The 20,579-nt window shown below is 46.3% G+C and overlaps 1 pseudogene; it reads right to left on the minus strand.

Moving 5' to 3' along the window:
* LOC109643926 (zinc finger protein GLI2-like) overlaps positions 1 to 13,614 on the minus strand; it is a 48,626-nt pseudogene extending 35,012 nt beyond the window's left edge.
* Between the last annotated feature and the right edge of the window lie 6,965 nt (positions 13,615 to 20,579).

Raw genomic sequence — 20,579 nt, forward strand, 5'->3', positions numbered from 1 at the left:
ATTATTATTATATATTCTGATTTAATATCAAACTTCATTAATCTAAAGCTTCTTTCACACTCATCCTTCAAAATCACAGATATTTGCAGAAGCAGTAAGAATTGATGTGTGACGTTTGAATTCATTATATTTATTACAACATTAATAAATAAATTATATGTCATCAATAAAATAACCAAACTGATCGATAGTTTAATTACAGAATCATATGATCGAAATATTAAAAACACTTAAAATCTTATTTGTTAAATTAAAAAAACTGAAACCTAATTGATTTTTTCGATATTTGATTTTTGCCAATTAAATAAATTATTGATTTATTAATTAACACCTCAGCCGATGAGGTCATGTCTTCGTCTGCGTTTATTAATCAGCAGGATTACACAAAAAAACCACAAGACGGGTTTCCACAGAACGAGGAGGAAGGATTCGGTTTGTAAATAAAAATCTGGATCTGAAGAATTCAAACGTTTCATTGCGGTGTGAGTTTTTCAAAGAGGAGTTTTAACGTGAGGCGACCGTGGAGATATGAGCTCTACTTAGTGACACGGGTGTAAAAACACCGAGAATGAAAAATGGGAGATCTACCAGTGAATACTAAGCCCCCTCGACCCCCCCACCCAGGGTGCCCCGGGGTGGCCGAGGAGGTCCTAAGTACTCAGGGTCCCTCCCTGCGGACCCGCCGCTCTCTGCAGAAAGACCTGGGAGGCTGCGGGGAGCGATGGAGGGAGGAACCCGGGGAGGGAGTCGGGGGAGTCGGGGGCGTCGGGCCGCTGAGCACCGCACATCAATCTCCCTCGCAAATGACAAACTCACTCTGGGCAAGATGTATGTCATGAGCCTCCACAGCCAGTTAATCAAATCATTAGCGGCACCCAGTCGTTTCCTGTGGCCTAGTTTACAGACACAGACGGAGAGAGGGACGCACGGCGAGCGGGGGAATATTCACTGAGAGAGCTCTGCTCCGTGACGGGTCGAAGGCCACGGAGTCCGCAGAGTAAACCTCGCCACATTAAAAGTACACAAACACAGCGAGGACGCACGGACGTCCACTTCTCTCTGAGCGCCGGAGCGTCTCCTCGCCGAGGTTCAGAGATCAGAGAGAGGACGGCTGCTGAGGATCATGTGACGTGACCGACAGCTTTAGAATATCTGCTCAATGGACCTCGGAGCCAGATCGTTTCCAGGGTCACGGGTGACCTTTGACCTCGACTCCTGAAAGAGCTCGTGAAGAAATCCAGCTTCACAAAGCTGATGAAGACCATGTGGGAAAAGCTCCAGAACCATTAACTCTACCAGACTCTTGTGTCTATTCATTTATAAAACCTGAGGACTGTTCGTCCATGTCTGTCCCTGATTGGACGGATGTCGGGGACGCTGCGAGCCAACGAGGATCGAGTTTGTCTCCGAGCTGTTTCCTGGGATTGAGCTGAAAGAAAAAAGAATTTCTGAAGAGGCAATAACTCTAAATTTAACCAATCCAACGCAAATCAGATTCCATCCGAGGCGTGGTGACAACACAGGGAGGTTCTCTCCTCAATAAAGGGGCGAGTCCTCCGAGGGTCGGGATCTGAAACTGACACGTGCATCAATAACCGGCGTCGGATTCTTTCGTGGTTTCCGTGAATTTCTCTCCGATATTTTGGTTTAAATACCTTCGGTTATTACGGATGGATTTAAAATCATCAAGGTCCCGGAGACGGTGTAAATCTGAAGGCTGAGGCCCGGCCGCCATGAGCAGACAGATGTGTGCTGTCACAGGAAATACAGGCGCTCATTTGAATCTATTAACCGGGCAGCAGCGGCGCCCGGGGCTCGGCCAGGGGAGGAGGGGGAGGGGCGGGACCCGGCAGCACCGAGGCCAATTCTTAGTAAACCGCAACGACGCTTGTGTCCAGAAGAGTTTAGTTTTATTTTAAAGTTCCTTCACCTCCAGAAAACAAGCCGGCGTGGGGACGGACGCTCGGAGGAGGAGGAGGCGGCGGGCCCCTCGTCACGCCGCCGCAGATAGCGGGAGCACCTGGGTCCATTCTAATTGTATCCACGTTTTAAACAAAGTGACTCGCACTTGAGCTTCATTATACGCGCACCCCATTTCCATAGGCCTCTGGGAACGGGACCTGGGCTGCTCACGTTAAACAAATGGCCGCTCCATGATAAATGGTTCTATTAGCAATCCAGATTGTTAAACTGTGATATAACAGATCGGAGAGCGGCGCCGGGGCCCATTCATTTTCCTCCCTGCTGCACACACGCACGGCTGTAAATAGCTTGTTTTTATGTGTGAATAACGTATTAAAACTCGGCATTAGCCGCGTCCTTTGATAGAGAGGAAATTGTTGTGAATAAATAACGCGGGACGGGAATATAAAACAGGGCGGGCTGTTACGGAGGCGGCGTGGCGGCTCAGAGGTGGGCATGACTTAGGTGACAGGGAGCGTGCGGCCGACAGTAAACCATGCGCTGACAATAAAAGGTGCGGAGCAGCGGCCGTATATTAGAGTGGGCGTGTTTGGGAATAAGCTCTCAGGTTCAAGGACCTTGTCTCAGCTGCACATTCACTTATCAGGAGCTGGCAACTGGAATAATAATGCATATTACTGCCATAAGTAATTGCTCTGTCTCCACGCTGTGGCAGACGCTCGTGGTTTTTCGCGCTCACGCTCGCCGCCGATATCTGATTGGTCGGGACGGAAGCGGGTGGCGGCCGTGAATCGCGGCGTCTTGTTTGTTTAAGATTAAAATACGGCGCTGCTCCGCAGAGCCGATAGGGAGGAAGAGTTATGGAGTCACTTTTTTTTTTATTTTAGCTGCGAGGAGATTAAAGTCAGCAGCTGACGTCGAGAGCGGTCACGTGTGAATCTGCAGAATAAAGACGAACGACAGGGCGTGGAAGTTAAAGTGAGGTTCAGTGTCGGGTCGAAGAAACACGCCGACCAATCGGGTTCCAGGAAATGTGGTCACAATCTCCACCTCTGTTCCTGACGCCGATTATTCCTCCTCTGCTTTTCTTCTGAATTTATAATAAATGAAAAACAAGCGTCTGGCAGCTTTGTTCAAATATTGACGAAGGCCGAGTAAAGAAAGTCTCCGGCTCCGCATGTTAAACCGTCCTACAGTGATTTTCTCTAATGAGCCATTAATGCTCCATTTCTTCATCATGGCAGGACACCGACTTCTTCATTAAAGAGCCGAGACGCCGCCGCTGGATTTCCATTTCAAAAGTGACCCGTCACTCTGCATCAGTCGCTGTGACGCCGCGTCGCCTTTTTATCCCTCGCTCGCTCACACCTTTCATGCCGGAGGTCCTTTAACCTCATTACACTGAGCTTTCATCACACGTGCACGCTGACATCATAAAACAGGCGTCGCTCACCTCGTCCTCCGCTCATCTCACCTGAACACGCCTCAGCAGCTTTCACCAGCAGATTAAATGTGGGTCACGGCTTGTTTTAATTCTGATCGGTAGATTATTAATAAAATGTAGTAATAGTAGAGCAACAGATTGTGTCTAATGACACAGAGGTACTAATACTGCAAATCAAAAACTGAACTCGGTGCAACAATTTCAATGTGTTGGTTTAAATCATCAGGTTTGCTCGTCTGCAGCTCGAAGAACAAGGGAGTTGTGAGAAAAACACATTTCTGCTTGTGTTTGTTGAGCTGGAAGATTTATTTCTGTAAAATCCTGGATTCTGTTGCCAAAAATAATTTCTTTCTGCAACATCTGCACATTTGTGTTCGTAAGCAAGTTTCCTACAAAAAACCCATTTTTGTTCACCGAGTTCAGCAGCAGAGAAAAGTCCCTTAGAGGACCGAGGACTGTGACAACTTTATGTCCACTCCACTGAAGACACGTTTCCTTTTGTCCCCTTTGTTTGAGATCGTGGACAAAAAGACCAGAACCTTCCTTTAAATCCAAGTTATTTTCTGGCGAGTTGTTCGAGTTCCCGTCTTTGTTCCTTCCTCATCAATTAATGAGTGTTTCTTTCTAATGGCCGGCCACCAAGTCCTTCATTAATGTGGAAAAATGTCACTAAATCACACGTTTAATTTCCATTTCAAGGGCAGCCCATCACTCTGCATCTTTGTCAGCCTCTGAAGCTGCGAGTCGTCCTCTCCTCCACCGGCCCCTGACGCGTTTTCATTCCGGGGCCTTTATACTCTGGAGGTAAGAACAAGGTCTTTCGGCCTCATTATACGGAGCTTTCATCACACGTTGGCTGACATCTTTAAAACATGTACTCTCTCTTTCTGCCTGTCCGTCCCCGGCGAGAGCGGATCGCTGCTACTCTTCATTTAGTTCAACAACACAAACACTGGTTCTCACCTGCCGCAGCCCCCCCCCCCCCCCCCCCCCCCCTCTTGTCATGTTACCTATTCATCAGCGTTTACCAGCTCAAGCGGCGCCACGCTGCTCGTCCGGCCTGATCCGGGAGAGCGAGGCGCTCCGCATTAACGATGCTGTTTTAAGGCCCCGGCTCGATTACGGATTCCTGTCAGACTTCTACTGTAAGTCACCTCTGACTGCCGCTCGCTTCTTATCAGGCCTGAGGAGCGCCACGAGCAGCGGCTCCCCCGATGACACGTTATCTCTGAGATGCATATTTCATCGGTCCGGTTGGTTTCCCCTCTGACCCGTGGCTCAGCACCTGCGAGCCCTCCGCACGCGCTCGACACACGCCCGACTCTTTCACATCAGCCGCTCTGGAGGAAGTTTGAAAAAAGCGCGTTACCTCTCGTCTCCAGCAGGGACGGCTTCTTCGGGAGGTCTCCGAACCCGCAACCATCCATTTTGTCTTTTTTCTCTCTGGACGCCGAGGTCTCCATGGCCGACGAGTCTGGAAGAGAAGGAACACAAAAGGAGTCGTTAATTAGCGGAGGAGTGGAGAGCACTCAGAGGAGAGGAAGAGTTTGGGATGAGGACACTCAGGACTCGCTCAGGACTCAAGGAGAGGACGTTAGATTCTTTCAGAGGTCTCGTCAGAGCTCCTTCACATTTCATCTTACTGAGTTTGTTGATTTCACTTCCATTGAAAGACAGAGGAAGTCTTTTGTCCCAGAGGTCATGAGACACTTGAACGCCTCGCAGTAATGGCCGATTCACCCCAACATCTAATGAGCTCACAACACATCCGTCCCCCAGGGTCCACGGTGACGTGTCCCACAGTTCGACACGAACAACAAAACAAACCGAGAAGAAGACGTGATGTCGTTGGTGGAGGGAAAATATCTGAGGTTGTCTTCGCAGTAAAAGTTTACGTTGAGCTCAATTACAGGGCTTTTATTCTGAAAGGTTGTGAACTCGGGTCTAAGATGGTGTCGACGTTTAACAAACAGAACATTTTCATTTCCGACTCTAACTCCGCCTTCTCTCCCTCGGAGCTTCCAGCAGCCGTCGTCAATTTAACAAATATCTTCTGCATCTCTGAGGAAATAAATCTCATTTGTCCTCCTCTGTCCTGTGGAAGTCTAATTTCCCAGCGTCCCCTCGGGGCTCTGACCCTGTTTGTCTTTCCTGGTTCTGTGAGTTTATCCTGAAGCAAACATGTCGGAGGATTCTGTCATGAAAGAAAACTTCTCCGTGCGTGGGGGAGGGGGGGGAGGGGGGGGCTTCCTGTCTTCCCGCGAACCACCGACCATTCACGACTCAATTTGCTTTCTGACAGCGAGGCTGCGGGGGTCGTCGGGGGGGGGTCTGGGGGTTAAAGGGGACGGGGGATGAAGAGGTGGGGGTCTCAGCGAAGTTTATTTGACTATTGACCTTTTCGTCAGCTCCATTCAGACGAGCTCTGTGGATCCGACCGGCGGAACAATACCAGTTTATCTTCAAAGCTCAAACGATGAAGAGACTTTTCCTCTTCTTCAGATTCTGTCGTCAACACTTCAAACGTGTGGAACCAGATTTTCTCTCAGGACAGATTCAAAGAACCAGATCGGCTCAACCGGTCCGGAGCCATCGGCCGCATGTGATGCAAACAGGAAGTAGATTCTCTCCTCGGCAGTATTTGTGTTTGACAGTGTCAAAACATTTAACCGCTAATAATAAATAAATGAATGAATTTTTCTATTTGAATGTTGAATAAGAGACGTTTTTTGATGATGTCACAACTTCCTGGACGCACAAATCCGACGTTAAATATCTAAACCGTCGCCAGTTTTTACAATTTCCTGTTTTTAGTTTTCAGCATAAAATCAAAAACCAGGTAGAGAACATGGAAGTTTTTTCAAAATAAAATGAGTTCAGCTGCGTTTACAGTCTCGGATGGACGACGGGTCAAAACAAATCCGATGTGTTTGTTTCCCGATGGTTGAAAGTTGAGTTATTATTTGTCAGTGACACGTTAACGAGCTTCACCTTCATGCTCACGTCTTCGGCCGGACGTGTGAACAGCTGTTGAGCTGTCACCGTCTTCAGGACCTCGTGGGTTCAGGTCGGACCCTCGTGAGAACACGGCTCAGACGGCCGCAGGTCACACGCTCCGGTTTGTAAACGAGCCAACGCGCTTCACTGCGTGTTTAACCCGGGCCTGTGACTGACGGCTCGGCCTGCGGTCTTTACTGCTGCGGATGAATCAGGGCAACAGGTGTGAGAGGCCGGGAGTGAAGCCTCATGGGAAGTCACCACACACACAGAAGCCCCTGCAGCGGAGGTGATATATGAGGCACATAATGGTGGTCTTTCACGCCTGCACTCCTCTGATCTGTCCCCACAAATCATCATTAGTCAGGCTCAACATTTGCTGTTCGCACGTTTAGCGGCTCTGCGATCGGTGTTTGTGCTGCGGCCTGAGATCGTTTCCACGACGAGGCCACGAAACAAAGTGTGAAGTAGGTGAGATCAGCACGGAGCCAGAGAACGAGAGAGCTCGTGATCTGTTTGTTTCCTGCTCGAGACGACTTCACTCCGAAGACGTCTGAATGTAAAGATCACAAAGGAAATCAGAGAGAAGCGAGGTCTCACTCATCAGACTAAATAAAAGCACAATAAAATGTGATAATTATTGATATCGACAGCTCTGCTCTTTTTAAATAGAAATAAAACGTCCTCATAGTTTTTAAATTAAATGTAAAGTATCCTACACTTGAATGTATTTCACATTTCTGCTCCATCAGTGTAAATACAAAGGGAAGGTTCCTGGAGATAATGTTTGTGGAGTGAGTCTCTGCAGCAGGTCGGCCGGAGTAATTAAGCGTGTCCCCCCCGCTCCCCTCTGTCGGCTCCTTTCAGGGGCCTCACAATGATTCATTTGAGTATAATGGTCGACAAAGACTTCCTTACAATAAGGTTATTTAAGGGAACTACTTCAGAGCTCGGACCCCCCCCCCCCCCCCCCAGCTTTCTGTTGAGTCATTGTTCTGTTTATTCTGTCGAGTCATCCCTTCCCCCGCTCTCTTTAAAAGCACAGAAACACGTTTGTTCAGAAAACACATTTTACTTTTCACCTCTGAATAATTTGATTCAGGATCAGATTTAAAACTTTGTCGTCAAAGTTTGGTTTTGTTGAAATTAGAATTTTTTCACTTTAACTCAACGATTGAAAACATTTAATTTTCCGCCGCCGGGGACGTGGAAATAAAAACAAGGGATCATGGGAAATCCTAAGGAAGTCACATATTACCTTTTTTATTTCAAACATAACATGAGTTTGTTGACGTGGTGAAGCAGCGTGGGATCATGGGAGCTGTAGTCTTTTTTTTGCTGAATTACAAAATAAAGCAATAATATAAGAAGGAAACAATATAAACTGAGGACTGATGATTTTAGATCGACCTCCTCTGTTCTCTGATTTAAGTTATTTCTCTCTTCACGCTGTGAACGAACCACACGTTCTTCCTGCAGAGGGCCGCGGCGCGCAGGAATCAAACGGCGTGCGGGCGAGAGAGGGTTTCCCCCGCGTCAGGGAAACAAATGCCTCTGCCTCGGAGGTGTCTTCGGCTTCCAGGGGCCCCGCTTGGCTCATCACCGGATATTACCGGCAGCCACTGTCCCGCTGAATTATGAGAGCCGCTCTTGTCAAGCAAACAAACGACTCTGTCTCGACTCAAAAGGTCACAGCGCACCGGAGTGAAATCACCGTCAATTCCTCGCCGCGCTGCCTCTTTCCAAGGGCCACTTGCTGGAATTTATGGTCGGGCCCCGCACCTATTCTCCTTTGAATAATAGCTATCCCATAAAAGAAGCCCGGGTCGGTGGCGAGTCGGAAATAGAATGCAGCTTGGGCCGAGCGGGGGTTGTTTATAGTGCGCGTGGCGAATGCACAAATAGAGGCTAACAGTGACATTTGAATTTATTTATCCGACTTCCAGAGACTTGTTCCTCTTAACTTCAGGGGAAGAGGCAGCGAGACCCAAAATCTCCTGGAGCTAAAAGAGGAGCAGGAGGGAGAGAGGACGCCCCCCCCCCCCCCGAGGGACGACGTGATGAAGATGAAGTTTCTGTCCTCTACTTTTATATTTCTGTCTTTTCAATGATAACAAGTTCCAGCCTCTCACTCGCTCTCTGCGCCTGGACGTTCAATATCCTGTGGCTGATCTCACACAACAGCTACCAGATGTGGCGGCGGAGTCGAGAGGACGACTCTCCGCTGCGGGAGGGTTTGACCCGGACGGAGCGGAGAACGCCTCCCACCTGAGTGCAGCAGATAACCCCGACCCTGCTTGTCTGTCTGTGCAGTGGCAGCTCGCACAGGTTGGATTAAGAAACTCACACGTTTGTTCTCACTCGCAGAACACGCCAGGAACACGTCAGGAACACGTCAGACTTCAGTTCACGTCTGAAAACAACTTCATCGAACAGCTGGAAATCAATCACGTGACATTCTGATCCAAACTTTGTCTGGTTCAAACGTTTGAAACTAAATGTTTGCGTCGACTAATAAACAGTTCATAAACAATCAGAATAATAATTAACTTGATAGAGTCGTTGCATTTAAACCTGTGAGGTCGCAGGTTTGATTCCCGCAGCGTCCAGTTAAAAGCCTAACACGTGATCTCTGTTCTCTCTGCAGTTGTCTGGACTCTTCACCACACGTCCCTCATGTCCCTCCTCTTCCTCCTCCTGCTCCTCCTGCTCCTCCTGCTCTGACCACTTTGACCCCTCGGCCAAATGCTCCGGCTCCAGCGCGGCCACTCGCTGTTTTACAGCTGCAGTTTGGATCCACGACTTCCTCCTCACGTGAATTCATCGACACCCACAGTGAGTCCTGCTGTTTGTCCACTGTCCTGTTTGTCCTCTGTCCCTGCTGTTTGTCCACTGTCCCTGCGGAGAGTTTCACTGTGTCACACCAACAGAACAGCCACTGCCTCCCTTCACTCTTTTGATCCTCGTTCAATCGGTAATATTCTCCATTTAAAACAGGTCTGAGTTTAAAAACTTCAGAACCGAGTGGTTCAGAGAGAAATCCTGAGTTTTACAAAGTTTACGATGTCCAGGAAACTACACAATCAAATGTGAGACGTACGAGCAGAGACTTTGAACCGAGTTTACAACGAGCTGGAAGTTTTTCTGTTTCCTAAATGAACCGATGATGTTTCTCAACACGGACGGATTTCAAGTTTAGTTTTCTGAGTGTTTCCAGGTGAAATCAGCCTCATGTCATCACGTCGAGATGAGGCGTTCAGGGAAACTCCCTCTTAGTCACGGCTGCAGTGTGTGTGTGTGTGTGTGTGTGTGTGTGTGTGTGTGTGTGTGTGTGTGTGTGCGTGTGTGCGTGTGTGTGTGCGTGCGTCTACAAGGCAAATACATGACGTGTGTGAACACCTGCAGACAGAAGTACCTTGAATTATACACATCCTGTACTACATTACTGCAGTTTACTACATCAGTGCTTCCCACAGTTCATTCAGTCGGCCGTGAGCGTGCACGTGCATGAATGTTGCTCTCACGTGCACCAGAGTCTGAGTGACAGGTTCACAGCTCTGAGCCTGCAGCTGCAGCACGAGAGTGCGTCGGCGTGGACGGTGAAAACTTAACGGACGATAGCGTGAGCGTGCACGTGGTTGTGCACGCAGCTTCACAATGACTGCAGCCCAGATAATTAATGAAAGATCTTAATATTTGATCCACGTGTCCTCACGAAGACGTGAGACAATAAGACAGAGTAAAGACAAGAGACATCTCTGATCGATGGGCGGGAACTTTAACCCTCGAGAGGAGGAGCTAAACTGAGATCACGTTAATATGAAATATCTGAGAAATCAACTTGTACTTGTACTTGTACTTCGAGTATTTGTTTTACATCCCGTCACTAAAGCTAAACTCCGCCTCCTTCACGTCACCTCGTCAGTAAAAAGACTCAGAGTCAGAATTTAAAAGTTTTAGGTTCAGATTCACTCTGAGGAAAATCTGTTTCGATAAAGTTTTGAATTCGGGACGTTGAAGAGTTTCCTGTGTCGGTCCTCAGCTGTCAAACAGCATCAGGGGCCACAGGCTCCTGGACTCAGAGCTAATGTCCGCTGACATGGTGGAACCTGCAGGGGCCCCGTCACTAACAGCGTGTCACAGAGCCTCCGGGGGAGCGAGGGGCCCCGGGACGGAGTCTGTCCCCGGTCCCCGACGGGAACCCTCCCTTCCTGGAGGGAGGAAAGAAGAAGAAGAAGAAGCGAGGGGGCCTCCGGGGGCCAAACGCATTCCTCCTGACCTCCAGGTCTGATTGAGCTCACGGAAAGACGAGGTCGGAGGTGGGGGGGGCTGATTGCTAAAGAATACCACATGGCCCCGCAGGGACGCCACATGGGGAAGGATTTTGTGGAAAGAGAAAAAAAAAAGGCAACAGAGCTGTTTTCCCGTTTGCGGCGGCGGATGGTTGATGCGTCTGCGGCCTGGCAGCTTCCACGCAGAGGAAGCGACCGAGGCCCTTCATCAAGGAGCCGCCAGGCAGCGCCGGCGCCGCAGGAGGCGAGCGCGGAACACGAGGACGCCATCAGACGAGGAGATAACCGGCCTGTGAGGACCAAACACGGCCGAGAGACCAGAGACAGACAAACTTCTCCCAGATCATTCGTTTTTCACATCGTGTCAAAGTGTCATCGCCGGCGTCTCTGTGCACAGCGAGGGGCCTCCTTCACATCCTCACACACACACACACACTCACTCACACACACACACACACACTCTCTCACTCTCGGCTGTCAGGCCTGAACGAGGCGTTGCTGCCGTCCCTTCAGGAGTTAATTAACAGATGCATCAAAGCTCGTCCTGATGAGCTCGATGTCCACAGAGGAAGAACCACCGGCCCCAGAGGCCCCTGGACCTTTGATTTGTGTGTGTGTGTGTGTGTGTGTGTGTGATCGCTGCTTCTCTCCGTCAGAGGACGTTTGTGAGAAGTGATAATAAATAATTAGGCGTCAGGTTTGTGTGAGAACAGTTTGATCCTGGTTGAACTTTGAACCGGATCAGAGGACGACAGAACATCTGGAACAGCTGGGACACAAACTGAGAGGGATTTAAATTCACCAGAGATTTATTTCTGCTTCTTCTTCTTCTTCTTCATGGATTCATTCGTTTAAAGCTTCTGATTCCTTATTCTGTTTAATTCTTTTTCTCTCGGACGTCCACGTCCCTCCTCTCGCTCCTCTCGCTCCTCTCGTTCCTCTCGTTCCTCTCGTTCCTCGTTTAAAGAGGAGTTCTCCACCAGGTATATTTTAAAACTTTAAAACACTCTGAAATTCATGAGTCAATATTTAAAAAATAAAATGTGAGAATTAAAGGTTTTAAAAACCTGGAGATTCTTATTATGATTTAATTTAGAATATTCACATTAAAGAGAAGAAACAGAAGAAGAAGAAGAAGATTAGAGGACGAAGAAGAAAGTGAAAATGTGAATCGAGCAGTTTGTTGGTGAATTGTCCGAAGAGGAGTCAGATGTTGATGATGTCACTCTGATCTCTGGTGTTTATTTAAATCCGAGTCTGACGGCGTCTCTGGAGGTTTTAGTTTGAAAAGTCTTTCTCTCTGCGTCTCCAGGATTTTCTGTAAAAACCCTCTGAAGCGTCTTTTCTCCTCTGAACCCACCAGCAACAACGGCCCCGGGGCCACGCGGCGTAATTGGTGTGGACTTGTTGTTTTGTGGGATAAGAGACTTTTGAGTCCTCACAGCGGGACGCTCTACTCACTTCCAATTCATCCCCCCCCCCCCCCCCCCCCTCCCGCAACCGCCTTCCTCCTCCTCACAGTCCATCACGTCCCCCGGCCTCTCCGAACGATGTCCCCTCCGGTCGCTCTGTCCCCGGGGCCGTTAATGGACGAGGTCTGTGTGAGGGGAAGGCCGGCCGGCGCTCGGCTCAGGATGAAAGTGACGTCCCCGTCACAGGTTTTCGGGAAGCCCCCATGTCACGGTGAATAATGTGAGGGGCCCCATTATCCCCCCCCCCCCCGCTCCCTGACTGCTGGAACTCTTCATTCTGCACAAAAGCAAATGCACTAAAACTTTTCTTCTGATGCAAATGAATGCACCCGGCCATTCACTATTAAAAATAGTGAGCAGGCAGAGAGAGGGAGCGAGCTGCTTTATCTCAGTCGAGGAGGAGAACACGTCCGGCCTCCTCCTCCTGCTGCTGCTCCTCCTGCTGCTCCTCCTGCTGCAGATTCAAACTCTCCTGTCGTTTGTTTTCTACCAGAGGAGATAAAACTAAACACCAGCGTTTAAAGAAGATCCAAACCAGAACCACTTCCTGTAAACCTGGTGTTTAAACCTGGTGTTTAAACCTGGTGTTTCACGGAGAACATCCTCAACACGAGAGAAAACCAACGTCTCAAATTAAAATCAACTTCTCCTCAAACTCAACTCCTCGTTTCACCAGAGATCAGCTCCAATGAGACAGAAGTTTGATTCCAGCTGCAGTTTGAAACCAGTCTGACTGAAGTCGATGCAGCGGCGGCTCTTGAAGCGTGTGTCACCGACGAGCATCTCAAATATCAGGTTGCAAATTCCTCAGATTCCAGAATCAGAGTTAAACTCCAGCGAGAGTTTGTTCCCAAAGGAGATTTAACACATCAATACGATTCAATAAGATTTAATACGATTCAATAAGATTTAATACGATTTAATATAATTTAATAAGATTTAATACGATTCAATAGATGAATAATAAAAAGTTAATGCTGAAGTGAATCTGAGGCAGATTTAAGAAAAGAATGTTAATAATGAAACTAAATGAAGAGACGGGAAAGAGAAGGATGATGAAGATGAGGATGAAGATAGAGAGACTTTGTGGAGCACATGGTTCAACTCACCAACTGTCTCCTCCGCGTCCTGAGCGACTCTTCCTCCTCCTCCTCCTCTTCTTCAGTCTAACTCTGCTCCTCTTCGTCAGACCTCAGGATCTTCATCGGATCCGTCACAGGGAAAGAAAAGCGTCAAATCCCGTCTGCGCTGCTCGGAGCGCTGCGCGTCCACCTCGAGACGTATTCCAGACACTGAGGCGCGTGCGTGCGTGCGTCCGGAGCGCGGCCACGACAAACTCCACGAGGAGGGAAAGTTTCTCTCGTGAACCCGCGACACGCGCCCGAGGGAAAGACGCACGAAGGTCCCGAGAAGAAGAAGAAGAAGAAGTTAGAGGAGGAGAAGAAGATGAGGAGGGTCAGTCCACTCCTCCTTCTCTCTCTCTCTGTTTCACTCTCTCTCTCTCTCTCTCTGTTTCTGTCAACCCCCCCCCTCTCTCCTCTCTCTCCTCTCTCTCTCTCTCTCTCTCCTCTCTCTCTCTCTCTCCTCTTCCTCCTCTCAGACCCGTCCCATCATCCCTCCATCATTAAACCACACGTCTTCATATTAAGTCCACACAGTTGATTGATAATCTAAAGAATATTCCTCCTGAGCTACAGTTAATACTTTATTCTATAGATTGAATTATAGTTAGTTTGAACTAGATTTAATTCTGTTAGACAAACTAAAATGATTTTTATTATTCTATAGATTTAATTATTGTTAGTTTGAACTATATTTAATTCTGTTAGACAAACTAAAATGATTTTTATTATTCTATAGATTTAATTATTGTTAGTTTGAACTATATTTGATTCTGTTAAACAAAGTTTGAATTATTTTTTATTCTATAGATTTGAAGTTAAATGATTTTTTAATCTATAGATTTAATTATAGTTTGAACTATATTTGATTCTGTTAAAGTGAAATAATTTTTTATTCTATACATTTAATTATAGTTTGAACTATATTTGATTCTGTTAAAGTTAAATTATTTTTTATTCTATAGATTTAATTATAGTTTGAACTATATTTGATTCTGTTAAATGATTTAAATTGGTTCTCATCGATCGGTTCCCTGTGATTAGTTTAAAACACGATCAGGATTATTTCCAGTCGATGTTTGAGACTCACTCACTTTCTATCGAGTGAACAAGATAAAATGTGAGACATGTTTGGGAACAGCTGGTTTCACAGATTCAATTAAAGAAGATGATGAATCATCATAAAATGAATTTAGAATAAAGTTCTAATAATAAATCGATGATGTTTTCAACCTGTGATCATCAACTGACTTTACAAACTATAAAGTCACATCAGCAGAACTACATTAATATAATATAATTACTCCAACGATTTAAATCAGAATGACATTTCAACAGTAATTAACTTTGAGTCTCGAGCTTCACGTTCATTTCAAATGAAACAACGACACCTAGTGGCAGCTGCTGTCCACTGCATGTGGACGTCCTGATGTTTAGAGTTGTGGTACAGATGTTGTACAGATGTTCTTTACTTTATTCTCAGTCTTTAATCTTATTTTTGTATTTTATTTTCGGACACAGGTTTTGTTGAGGTGTTAATGACCCGTCGCTCGCTCTCGTCGTCTTCATCAAATAAACAGAAATATATTTAAAGATTTAAAATCCTGGTCTGGTTGATCTGTAAACATTTAATTTAAACCAGTGGAGGAACATGGAGACAATTTGTTTGAATAAATAATCTGTGTCGAACAGAGCTGATGTCAGTCATTAATAAAAGTTTAATAAGAAGAAAAGATCGAAGTCGTATTTAAAAATGAAGCAGTCAGTGAATTAAACTGTTTATTTAAAACTTTAACTTATGGTTGAATTGCTGATTTAAAATGTTCACACACAAGAAAAACTAAAACAAGGTGTTCTCATCAATGTTCATCATGTAAACCTTTAACATTTATATTAATGAATTAAAAACACAGTGGGATCAGGTGCTTTAAATATATTTAGATGATAAAACTAAAAAACAATCGGTAATAAAACTTAAGAATAAACCACATTATTCGGACTCACTGTGTTTTTGTATTTCATAAATATATCATGTAAAGTTCAGAAGTTTTATTTTCAGGTTTTTCTCTCTGGCTGAAAAAAACCTTTAGAAGAGAAAAGAGTAAATGATCCATTAGCGCCACCTGCTGGTGTGAGGTGAGGCCTACTGCAGCGACAAAACGTTTTTCTGATCACAAACCTGGAGCCTCAGATTATTTCAGAATAAAAGCTGAGACACGTGTGAGTGTTTTCTTGAAGGAGGGATGAGGAAGAATATAAAGAGAAGGAAAAGACTTTTCTATTTCTACACTCTCAGTTTAAATCAATCTCTTATTTCTCTCTTTAGTTTGAACTCACTTCCACTAATTCCAAAATAATCTCACATCTTATGAAATACTTCAAATAAACAATCACTTTCACTTCTCTTCTGACGAACCGACAGAGAATCATCTGTTTCTGGACTAAATCACCGAACCTGTGAATCTTCAGTGGGAATAAAAAACCTTCACGCAGCTGAAACTGACCATCTGCAGCCTGGTCATCGACTTCATCAGCGTCAACAATGAAACAAGTGAAATTAAATGAAAATAAAAGACGTAACTTCTGTTAGAACTCGCAGAGAACGATGGTATCACCGGCGTCGCCGACATGTGGAAATAATTTCAGCCCCGAGCAATAATAATATTGAATATCTTTTAAAACTGTTGCGTGAGAACTCCTTCCCTCATCTCGACATCCGACACTGATGACTTCCACAGAGCTGCGTCCGTATCTGTCCCCACTGTGGGAAAACGAGGGACATCTGTCTTATTGAGCGTTTTAACTACGTCAGAGACAAAGTCCTCAGCTTCAGGTGCAGGAACTCTTCTGGTTCTTATTCTCCGGAGACGCAGAAACGTCTCTTCCTCCTCAGATTGTGAGACGGACTCTGAAACGTTGAGATTTAGACAAAACAACTGGATCCGGGGGGGGGGGAATAAACTCTTCTATCGTCCATCCATCATATAGATAACGCACCCACAACGAGGGGGCGGGACAATGTCTCGCGTCGTCGCTCCTCCTGGTTTTCTATTGGTTGTTGTTGGAGCTGAAGCTGGAGCACAACCGGACATTTGAGCATCACAGAAGGTGACAAACACTCTGAGTGTGTGTGTGTGTCCGTCCCTGATCTGAACCCGTGTACTGCGGAGTCGTGAAAACTGCAGTAGCGTGGAGGTGTTGTGTGTACTCGTGGTCGTACTCGTGGTCGTACTCGTGGTCGTACTCGTACCTGGTGGATCGTGGGTTTTCTGAGCCGCTCCACATCTGTGCCACCTCTGCTGTGACTCATCTGCTTTGGTCTTCAGCGAGTCGGCCTCGGAAAACACATGTGGGACGACCTCTTGACCTTTAATATCCGCTGAGTTTATTTGCTGCGTCCCCCCCGACCTCCCTCTCCGCCCCTGCTCCGTATTAAATCAGATATGCACCTCCTCTCACCTAATCCCCGCTGACCCCAGGTCCTCCTCGCTCTGTGTTCGCTGTGACTGGGGAGCCGCTCTGTTGACCTAAATACAGAGCGGCTCCTTCATGTCCCCCCTCTGGTCAGAGACGTCCTCCACTGAGGTTCTATAGATCTACACTGAGGTTCTGTAGATCTACACTGAGGTTCTATAGATCTACTGAGGTTCTATAGATCTACACTGAGGTTCTATAGATCTACTGAGGTTCTATAGATCTACTGAGGCTCTATAAATCTACTGAGGTTCTATAGATCTACTGAGGTTCTATATATCTACTGAGGTTCTATAGATCTACTGAGGTTCTATAGATCTACACTGAGGTTCTGTAGATCTACACTGAGGTTCTATAGATCTACACTGAGGTTCTATAGATCTACTGAGGTTCTGTAGATCTACACTGAGGTTCTATAGATCTACTGAGGTTCTGTAGATCTACACTGAGGTTCTGTGGATCTACACTGAGGTTCTATAGATCTACTGAGGTTCTATAGATCTACACTGAGGTTCTATAGATCTACTGAGGTTCTATAGATCTACTGAGGCTCTATAAATCTACTGAGGTTCTATAGATCTACTGAGGTTCTATATATCTACTGAGGTTCTGTAGATCTACTGAGGTTCTATATATCTACTGAGGTTCTGTAGATCTACACTGAGGTTCTATAGATCTACACTGAGGTTCTATAGATCTACTGAGGTTCTGTAGATCTACACTGAGGTTCTGTGGATCTACACTGAGGTTCTATAGATCTACTGAGGTTCTATAGATCTACACTGAGGTTCTATAGATCTACTGAGGTTCTATAGATCTACTGAGGCTCTATAAATCTACTGAGGTTCTATAGATCTACTGAGGTTCTATATATCTACTGAGGTTCTGTAGATCTACTGAGGTTCTATATATCTACTGAGGTTCTGTAGATCTACACTGAGGTTCTATAGATCTACACTGAGGTTCTATAGATCTACTGAGGTTCTATAGATCTACTGAGGCTCTATAAATCTACTGAGGTTCTATAGATCTACTGAGGTTCTATATATCTACTGAGGTTCTGTAGATCTACTGAGGTTCTATATATCTACTGAGGTTCTGTAGATCTACACTGAGGTTCTATAGATCTACACTGAGGTTCTATAGATCTACTGAGGTTCTGTAGATCTACACTGAGGTTCTGTGGATCTACACTGAGGTTCTATAGATCTACTGAGGTTCTATAGATCTACACTGAGGTTCTATAGATCTACTGAGGTTCTATAGATCTACTGAGGCTCTATAAATCTACTGAGGTTCTATAGATCTACTGAGGTTCTATATATCTACTGAGGTTCTGTAGATCTACTGAGGTTCTATATATCTACTGAGGTTCTGTAGATCTACACTGAGGTTCTATAGATCTACACTGAGGTTCTATAGATCTACTGAGGTTCTATAGATCTACACTGAGGTTCTATAGATCTACTGAGGTTCTATAGATCTACATCAGTGTAGATCACATTGTAATAAATGATTCACAAAGCTTTATCTTTTAATTTGACAGTCAGCACGTGGACACACGTGGACACACGTGGACACATGTGGACACACGTGGACACACGTGGACACACGTGGACACATCGTCAGTGTTGGTGAGGTCCGTCTCATTGTGGAGGACGAGGAGCAGAGACACCTTCATGTTCCTCAGTCGACGTCAGAGTTCAGATCAGAAGTCCGACGAAGAGAAAACCTTCAAAATAATATGACACATTAACAAACAGGTCGCTCTGTTTCATTTCAAAATAAAAGAGTGTTTGTTTCTCCATTAACCTGCAGGAGACGCCATGTTTGACACTAATATCTGTCCTCCACCTCCGTCCTCCATTCATCCAACCCAGCCGCTCTGCAGGGCGCTGTGTGTGTGTGTGTGTGTGTGTGTGTGTGTGTGTGTGTGTGTGTGTGTGTGTGTGTGTGTGTGTGTGTGTGTGTGTGTGTGTGTGTGTGCGCTGGCTGCAGGCCAACAGAAATCCATCTTTTAGAAACAGCCTCTGTCCCCCGGGACAATAAGAAGTGTCCCTCCAGTCTGAAGAAGCTGATGACAGACTCATTCAGACGCAGCAGGTCTGAGGACGTTGGTCTCGTCTGAGCGTCTCAATGGACGGTTTCACTTCCAGGACGTCTCCGTCCTGAATCAAAACTTGAACTTGTCTTCAGCAGAGGCGTCTTTACGTTTGAACATATTCATCTTATTTTTTAAAGCAGCACTATATCAGCTCCTCGTCTTCATCCTGAGATATTTGTCTTGTTCTAGTGTCTCGTCCGTCAACACGTCCGTCAACACGTCCACTCGCTCACTGAGAAGCTTCCAGACGTTTGTTTTCTCTCATGCAGACGAGACAGTAACAAATTAAAATGGCTGCAGTCGGAGCCGGAGGCCTTTGTGTTTGCATGTTCTTCATACCGTCATTCTTTGTGTAATCCTCCTCCTGGTGCTGATCCGACAGTCTGAAGACTCCGAGGTTAATTAGAGGAGCGGCTCCGCCCTCGTCCTCCTCTGCTTCTTTCTGTTGTGATGTTGGCGTCTCCTCCTCTCGTCCGTCTCCTCACTTTGAACATATCTAACGGTGCCTAACGCTCCGACGAGGGACCTGCAGACATTTAACAAGACATGAGGTCACTTCCTTCAAGACGTTATTAAAAAGTCTAAAGTTACAGGTTCTGAGAAACGCCGTCCACCTCAGGAGACAGATGAAGTTTGAATCATGTGGATCTGTGATCTGTTCTGTTCTTATTTAGAATGATTAATGAACCGATGGACTTCCTGCTGCTCGTCCAGGTTCCGTTCAGTGTTCCGTGTTTAATGATCCAGAATAAATCTCTGAGACTCTGAGTCATTTTCTCACAGTGCAGCTGAGAAACAGGTTTTTAATAGAATTCCTTTTTAAAAGTTTCCCTCACTGGTGTTAGACGCTGCTCCAGTCTGAGTTTGTACCTGCGGAGCGTTTACAAATCATCCTCCAGTGTCACGTCTGCTCGAACACCATTTTGTAATTGGAGTGGACCGACCCGGTGACGTCCCGGCAGCGCGGCCCTCCGGCCTCGGAGATTATCCTGCTCAAGTGTCCTTGAGTGAGACTCCACCTGCACAGATTGTTCTGTTCGAGAGCATCGGCCGCACGCAACGCTTAAAACATGTAAATTCCCCGTTTGGCTCTCGGGGAACGCGAAGACGTCGTCCTCTGCACAAAGCGCCGGCTCCAACGGCCCCTGAGCCGATTGGCAGATAAGTCTCTTTGTGGTTGGCAGCGCCGCAGATGTGTTCAGCTCCGTCCGTTCTCATGTCTGACATCGTGTATGGGAGCACTTGTCTCAGCCGACTGGACGCACGTGGCCCTCTTCAAAACCCGGTGACACGCCAACAATGCATGTCAGCGCCGCCGCCGAGGACACGCTGAGCAAAGCCGAGGGAAAGTCACACTCAAGTGATCTGAGAGGAGATGAATGTCAAGTGCAGAGTGGGGTCCCCTCGTGGAGGTCCCGTCACATCTGACCAGGCCGGAGCCTCGTTCTCACAGGGGCCTGTTCCCGTCGGTCTGGAGAGAGAACCGCTCCAGAGATTAGTTCTGTGTTTACGACAAGATGCAAAATACAGACTTTCATGACAGGAATTAAAGTTCTTATAAAAACCTTGAACTCCTGAAATAAGTCTGAGAGCTTTGTTTCCCCTCAGATAGAAACGTTCCTTCTGTCTGTTTTTAATCACAAACCTAAACCTTCAAGTTTTTTATCTTAATCAGGAAATCTGCTCGAATTTGAACTTGTTAAAAAGTTGTTTAAGAGAATCTTAAAATCTACTTTTATTATCGGGAATATC

This window comes from Paralichthys olivaceus, chromosome 24, assembly GCF_024713975.1.
Source record: "Paralichthys olivaceus isolate ysfri-2021 chromosome 24, ASM2471397v2, whole genome shotgun sequence".
Lineage (NCBI taxonomy): Eukaryota > Metazoa > Chordata > Actinopteri > Pleuronectiformes > Paralichthyidae > Paralichthys > Paralichthys olivaceus.